Source organism: Artemia sp. Qi Xiang Cuo, chromosome 19, assembly GCF_049724085.1.
Source record: "Artemia sp. Qi Xiang Cuo chromosome 19, ASM4972408v1, whole genome shotgun sequence".
Lineage (NCBI taxonomy): Eukaryota > Metazoa > Arthropoda > Branchiopoda > Anostraca > Artemiidae > Artemia > Artemia sp. Qi Xiang Cuo.
Window position 1 is genome coordinate 39,165,818 of NC_142812.1, and position 8,197 is coordinate 39,174,014.

Genomic DNA, 8,197 nt, shown 5'->3' on the forward strand with positions numbered 1-8,197 from the left:
ATTAGTGGCCCTGTTAGACCTCAACGGTTAGGCACATCACTTACGTAAGAAGATTACACAGGCGCTATAATACTACTTTATTAGACTGTATATTATGGGCAGGAGTTATCCAACCCAGTCCAAGCGGTCAGTTATCCAGGGATAAACTATCCAGCCTATGACGGCCTAAAAAAAGTTCAGCACTTAATTTTAGAACAGAAATTTTTGCAAAACCTTAAGTCTCGATGGTAAGATCCGACATGTATGTGTTAAAGAGGGATTGTCACACTGCTGCGTGGGATCCCTCTCCTTTTTAATATGTTTTTTCATATTTTATTAATTTTACGATATTTTCGCATAATTCGCTCGTTCTTTACGTATTTCGAATTCGTGCCCTCCCATCGGAATGGTGAATTTCCCCTAAAAGAAAATTTTATGCGTAGATGCCTGCCTACCCCCATCGTGCTGGACCATACAGATATCGGGCGAGGTTACATCTGGCCATAAAACTCACCTACTTATGTTCCTGTATTAAGTGAGGTCAGCGGCAGGCTCTTTCAAAATCCTCATACAGTATTTACTCAAGCGGTGCCTGTTTCGACGGAAGCCACCCCAAGGATACTGGTCATTTTTAAATGTCTGCTACAGATTCTTTTTCTGGCAGTTGGAACTACGTTTCCAAGTTCGAAGAAGATCGCAGGTGAGAAAGTCATGGGATATGGTGCCGGTTTGTCGTTGAAACGTGTGTCCAATGAATTTCCGTCGTCGTTTTTTTTTATCACCTAGAGTGGGTCTTTTTGGGCGCTGCACCTTCTGATTCATGTATTTGATATATGAGACCATCGGCTGACATGTAGAATATATCTCATGGGACGATGGTTGATTGCTTTTAGTGAGCGAGTTTCTTCGTTCTTTGGAGGCTAGACTTCCCTGGCGTACATCAGGATACATCGCGGTTGCCTACACGTTCATCTTAGTTTTCAGGCTGATCTTGGGTCTTCTCCGGGGAATTCTTCATACTAATAAGTGTTTCCCAGGTTTTTTCTGTTCGTCTTGATGTATCAGTCTGTGTATCACCATTAGGGGTTAGGACTTAGTGGATGTAGCAGACCTTCTAGATGATATTGATGGTTGCTCTTCCTAGAACTTTTTTTAAAAATTGACTCCTTCAGATACCTATAAAAAAAGACAGCAAAAAGACAAAAAAAGGAAAAAAATAGTAGCCTATTTTTACCAGTGTATAAGCGGGAAGCTTTTCCGTATTTTAAACACAATATTACCAGGAAGAGCACGGGTGCTAACTGGGGGACGGAGGCAGGCTGAGGGCAATTGCCTTCCCCTAGATCTTAGAAATATTTTTTTTTTCATTGAAAAAAAAAACTAGTTGTCCCTCCAACTAGATATTACAAATAATTTTTTTTAGCCGCATTAAAAAAAAACTGAAGAAAAATCATCCCCCCCGCCTACATTTTCTCGACTTGGCATTCCTGTCAAAGAGACGAATTCCCGAACTCTGATACGGAAGAAAGTAAACCGTACATTTTATTCTGTGCCAACATGAAGATATTTGTTTCATTGAGCGACGCGAAATCTAACCACTGGAGTGAGTTAATTTTTGCTCATATGAGAACCTAGCTTGAGAAATACTTACATAAATTTTTTAAATGAAGTATATTAGCGACTCTGTAATATGTTTTCAAGGAAGCATGGAAAAGTGTTGAGTGTGAGCAAGATTTTTGGCCATGTCTCCGTTTCTGTATCTATTGCTGTATTACGGCTGAAGGATAAACGGAATGCAATGTAGACAAATATTCTAAAAAATTATTTTGAATAAATAGGCTTGTAGTAATTCAATTGGTAAAGCCAGACTATTTTTAACGGGAAAAATGAGAGCCAGCAAAAAAGGGGAAAACTTTGCTCTACCAAATCTATCATTGCTACTTTCTCTAAATAGATTTAGTGTTAGCGAATTTGATGTTAGATTCGTATCTTGTAATCCCTGGATCTTCTACTTTGATAATATATTATTATTAAAACTAACTAATTGTAGTTTCCAGCTATGATATTTATTATGAGAAGACACGAATATTATGTTAGGTTTTCCATTTCATATTTTTAAAAGGCAGATCAAACAATTCGTGGTAACGAACTGTAACTAAAGAGCGAGTCGGCTCAATATAAAAAACGGAATTTTTGATTTCAATAGACATGTCAAAAGTATTGATTTTTGCTGCTGGTTCCAAATGTATAAGATTCATTTAGTTTACCGTTACACATCGAGTTCTACACGCCTAATAAAACTTACCTGATGTTCGAAAAAAGGGGGAAATACCTCCAAAAAGTCAAGGAACCTTAATGAAAATCTAACCATCAGATTCGGCGCATTAGACAATCTTACTGTAAAGGTTTAAAGCTCCCATCTCCAAAAATGTTGGATTTTGTTTTTTTTTTTTTTTTTTTACCAGGACTAAGGTCACGGATGCTTGTTTATTTTTATTTTTTTATTTCAGTGGTGATCGTATCGTACCAACGGTCCTAGAATATCGGGAGAGGACTCATTTTAACCAAAATCGAAAGTTCTAGTGCCCTTTTTAAGTGACCAAAAAATTGGAGGACACCTAGCCCCCTCTCTATTGCCCTTTTTTTCCCAAAAGTGTCCGATCAAAATTTTTAGATAGCTATTTTCTTCAGCATAGTTGAAAAGTCCATTATTTATGCCTTTGGGGATAACTTGACCCCCCACAGCCCCTGAGGGCTGGGCTGTAAGTTGTGAAGTTTGCCCATTGTTCACGTATAGTATTTGTTTTGGGGATGTATATAGACATTTTTCGCGGGGGGGGGGGGGGGACGTTGTGAATTTTTAATACGGTGCTCTTTACGCTAAAATTTGAATTTTCGTCCCAATTCTTTAAGAACGACTCCTGAAACACAAGGGCCGTTTTATTAGATTAAGATACTTAATCTACACCCCTCATATACGGAATAATTTCTCTTTGTGTTAAGTTTCAATGTTGCTTTTGGCTTTAAATTTTTTTTTTTTTTTTTTTTTTTTTTTTTTTTTTTTTTTACAAAGAAACTAATTTGTAATAAACTAATTTTATTACAAAAACTAATTTGTTTTTTACAAAACAAAGAAAGCGCAACACCGATAATTTTTTCATTTGATTTTTTCTGAAAAAGCCCAGCAAAGATAGGCTTTAATGGTTTTTGATGCTCAAGAAAATTATGTTAAAACCAATCACAAATTTCGTTTAATGTCAGGAATGTGAAATTGATTCTCTAAATCTCTAATCATTCGGCTCCATGGCTCTAGTTGTATTCTCCGATAACCATCTGCGAATATTCTTGACTAAGAAAGTTGTAGATGGCAGACACGTATTTCGTATATTTCTCCGTATACGTTCAAATGTTAAATATTTTCTGGCAACTTTAAAAACTTCACGTATGTGTCTCCAATATCCAGCATAAAAAGATCAGCGAAAGACATTTGAACAATTGTGCTTGTAGTTATATCACGTCTCAAAAATTATTTAGAATGACAAAACGAAAAAAAAATAGTTAAAAACAGAAAAACGAGGATTATACAAGCCAGTGAAAAATGTGGACTAAAATGCAAATTTTTCGGTCAAGACCTCGGCTTGACCGTCCTCAGTGCACGATAATAAAATAAAAATTACTAATAAAAATCCAAGGATACTATAAAAAATTTTAAACCTTAAAACAAAGCACAACTAAAATTTGACGACCCTTTCCATGTAACGGTGAAAGGGTAACTCACTGTTATCTTCGAAAGTTCTTACACCGGAAGAAATCTATGTCTTGTCTAAGGGACCAAAATTCTGCTTGCCTCATCCATGAGTAAATTTCTCAGAGATAGTATCCAGTGTGGAGGCGGGTATATTTGGTTCAAGAGGTATTGTCGAAAACCCAGACTTACTTCGAGGGGAGGTTGTTAAGAATCTTCTTGACTTCACTCCATATTCCTCTAATTCAAAAAATCAGGACACACAAATTCTGAAAAATTTAACAAAAGACTCAGACATCATTATGTCTGGGAATAAGGGAATAAACTTGTTATTCCCTTTGATAAAGGGAATAAAATTGTTATCTTTGATAAAATATCATATAACAAAAAAGTTACGGATATATTGTCCGACAATCACTAGATTCAGACCCCGCCAACAAGTTCACCCGTGAAGTACGAAAAGAGCTGGGAATTTTACAAAATGAAAGACTCGTTACTCCACAAATGTACAAAATGTTTTATCCTAAGGGGTGCTCCGCTCCTAAATTCTATGGTCTCCCAAAAATTCACAAAGATGGAGTTCCTCTACGCTCAATTGTGGCCTCTTATAGTTCGCCAGCTTCCAGACTGGGAAAATGGTTATCCAAACTTTTTCGTCCTCTTATGTCGACGCAAGCTTCTTATATTAAAAAGTCAGTACACCTTGGCGAAAAATTAATAAAAAAAATGAGTTACCCCTTCACCGTTACATGGAAAGGGTCGTCAAATTTTAGTTGTGCTTTGTTTTAAGGTTTGAAATTTATTATAGTATTCTCGGATTTGTATTAGTAATTTTTATTTTATTATCGTGCACTGAGGACGGTCAAGCGGAGGTCTTGACCGAAATATTTGCATTTTAGTCCACATTTTTCACTGGCTTGTATAATCCTCGTTTTTCTCTTTTTAACTATATTTTTCGTTTTATCATGATTAGCCAGTGTGGTCTCAGAAATTATTCAGAATGACGTCGCGTGTGCCCATTATCTAACCATTTATATTGACTTTTGAGATTCAGTTTGAGAGGAAACTGAGTTCTGGTAAATTAGTTCCTCATACCAATATCGGGAGAGGGTAGTTTTATTTCGTACGATCTATCATGATCCCCACAGTGATAATCTAATGAAAAACCAAATTCACTCCTGTAAGATTGAATCTATATTTCAGATTGAATCTTGTTTTAGCCTTGGATGCACCAGTTCTCATTTTCAAAGAATCTCTCAGCTAATATTATGAATGACCCTTTTATGTTGATAATTCTTGGGAAAATATAAGTGGGATTCCCATTATTCTAATTTAGATAATATTTTAGAAATCTGAAGCTATAGAAGAACACGACCTCCTTGTCGGAAGCTTAAATAGGGCTGCCAGCGTCGGTGTCACATAATATTGCTAAAGGAAAAAGGGCTGTTAAGTGTAATTAGTGTGATGGTGTGAATACTTAATATTAGTGAAATTATAGTGAATACTGAATATTAGTGTGATGGTATGATGGCGGAACCTCGTTGATTGCAATTTTAAGGGACAAGCTTTGAATTGCGATATTTTTGAGTTTTATTGGGTGTCTATTTCAATTAGTGGTATTCCAGTTCGGTTTTAGATCCTCCTTAGCTTTGTTCGCCTTTATTGTTCTTCACCAAAAAAAGTTCTAATTAATGTTTCATGGTTAATTTTGAAAATGCTCACAAAAGTTGTATCTTTAAGTGGAAATAATTTCCTTTTGCAACACTTTTTTATTGAAAAATAATAAACGCGTGTGGTACCAAATTGGTGCTAAAATCAATAGGGAAAAGGGCTAATTAACCACGGTATATTGGAAAGGGAATAGTGGAAAATTCACCTGGATAAGTAAATGAACCAATATAAAAGATAATTTCGCATATAACACATAAATGTAAAGCTACTCTATATACCCTATGCTCCTGATATTTCTAAAACCAAAATGAAACTCCAACTGCATTTGTAGTATTAGTTGATAAAAAAAACTTCGAGAAATCGGAACAAAAACAATTCTTTGTTTATTCGGCCGTTAATTTACTGGTATTAGGTTGATAAGAGAAGTCTCAAGAAATAGCTAGTTAAATAAAATATCTTCCGAAGCGTGTACACGCTCATTGAGTTCCTGTAGAAAAGGCTATTGTGCTATGATTTTATGTCTATGTTGTGGGCTTACGACACAAGAGTGTCGTTTTCAATGATGTAGCAGTATTTTCAGATGGAAGACTGCTTTTGGATTTATAAAAGGGATGTGGTCAAAAAGGATCTAGAACCACTTATATTTCTGTACTTGCAGACACAACCTTCAAACACATTTTCTGTTTTTGGTGTCTGGCCATGTGTTGAGATTACACAGAAGCTCTGCCCTGTACCCTAAAAAAAAGGAAGAAAAAGGAAAACGAGATCTAGCAATAGTTTACGGTCTAATAAACCCCACCCTATTAGCTAATATTCAAGAGTACAATATTCATTTTAATGTTAGATAATGTGCTTTATGGTAATTTATAATCAGTGCCTTTTGCGTTAATTGTGGTTACTAGCAGGATCGTTTAGACCCAAGACTTGTCTCTGGGACCTTGTACTTGGCTTTATTTTAACATTTAAACAGGTAACGTAAATATCCACATTAAAAAAAATTTCACAACAGGGTTCGCCCCTTCTCGATGGCCCTGCATTCTCCAATATCAACATAAAGAGGAGTCGGTCTAGAAATCCACTTGAATTTTTTTAAAGAACCGTTTCATGTCTTAATTTTAGAGTGAAGAAGAAGCATTACGACGTGCCTTGGAACTTTCCAAAGCCTCTGACCATACAAGACAAGCGCAATCTGGTAGTAGCCGAACTGCACAGGAAGAAGAAGAAGATGAACTGCTAGCTAGAGCTATTGCTTTGAGTGAACGTGAAGGGGGAAGTAAAAATTGCTCCGTGATGTAATTGGTGAGATGAAGTGCATTTCCTTCGTACTGAAACTGATTAATTATGTGATTTGTTGTGTTTGTATATAAGTTACTTTGCACGGAGTATGTAGCTTGTTGAAGTTGTTAGTAGATTAAATTTAAGCTTTATTAATCTGTTTTTATGATCTTGATTCAGTTTAGAGTAGACAAGCTTCAAGCTTTGAATGTTACTTTTTTTTTTTTTTTTTTTTTGCTTATTAAAAGGGAAAGAGGAAGTTTTTGTTTATAGTATTATGTAACTAAAAACTTAAAAAACAAGTTATGTGTGTCAATGAACCCCTGACAGCGTAAACTTATACCCCCCTCCCTCTTTTGAAATAACTGAAAATTAAAGTTACAAGGATTGGCTTTGAGAACGATCATTGTCGTTGTAACTATTCTTTGCGTATATAAAATGATGGCAATATTTTCTATGTCCTTTGCCCGTCTTTTTCAGCAGCTTTTTTCCATTTGGTGTAAAATTTAAAAACATGGACATGTTCCATTCATCAATAAATGATCCAATTTCGGTTTACTTTTTAGTTTAAGAGGGAACAAAAACTGGTGCTAAAGGGTTTTTGTAAAACTGCTTTTAGGGGTAAAATGAAAATTTGGTGCTCCTTAACCGTTTTATTTTTGTGGAATCCTTAAAATCAGTTTCATTTCTCCTTGAACCCCTACAAAATTTACACCGAACTTTTTCATATTTTTGGTCTTTCAAATGATTTTGTTGCGGATCGTCATCGCACACTTTCTCACCGAACCTTTAGGGACCTTCTGCATTACCGTAGGCTCGGAGAAACTTGAACTTTGTAAGGCCTGTTAGTAAAATCTTCGATTTTTTGTAAAGAACGGACAATCGCTTTAAGGTTCCTTCACATTGAATTTTGGCTTTCCGTTCTCCCCTTCACATTGGATTCCGTAAGGCTCATAACCCTCCGTAAGACCTTACGTTACCGTACCCGTAAGTCAAAACGCAATGCTAGAGCTCTGACGGAAGAAGTTCAACATATTTCAACTTCTTACGGTTACGTTTAAGCAAAATGTAACTTAAAAGAGTAAATATTTGAGTTTGTACAAGCTAGAAAGTGTATATAGCTCAAAGGACCCTGTTTTCAAGGATAAGCAGTTTAAACTAAATTCTTTGGAAAATTTGAGCCCAAGTTTTTTCATCAGCAGGAAAGAATGCAGTATCACCGTTTTTGCATCTTGAAATGGCTTCTATCTTCTCTTCCTATCTTTTAAAGACCATTGCAGTAGGGAAGCCCTTTCGACTCCGAGACGTACACCGTGCTGCCATCTATAATTAAGTCTAACGCCGACAGGATATAATTTATTCAAGATTTTTCGATCCACTAACGGGTCAATGAAACCATTTTCAAGGTCGATTTATTTGTTGCCTCTAGATGTATTGACTCCGGGACGAAGTTTGCACATGCGCACTGAATTTTAACGGGACAATGTATTGATCCACTAGAGGGAAAGTAGATTTCTGAGAAATTGA

General features: G+C 35.9%; 1 long non-coding RNA gene across 1 annotated transcript; it reads left to right on the top strand.

The window, feature by feature from the left end:
- Nucleotides 1-592: 592 nt before the first annotated feature.
- LOC148940827 (uncharacterized) lies at nt 593-6,830 on the top strand. Its single transcript, XR_016143381.1, has 2 exons — nt 593-679; nt 6,515-6,830. It is a non-coding gene; the product is annotated as an uncharacterized LOC148940827 (long non-coding RNA).
- The last annotated feature ends 1,367 nt before the right edge of the window (nt 6,831-8,197 follow it).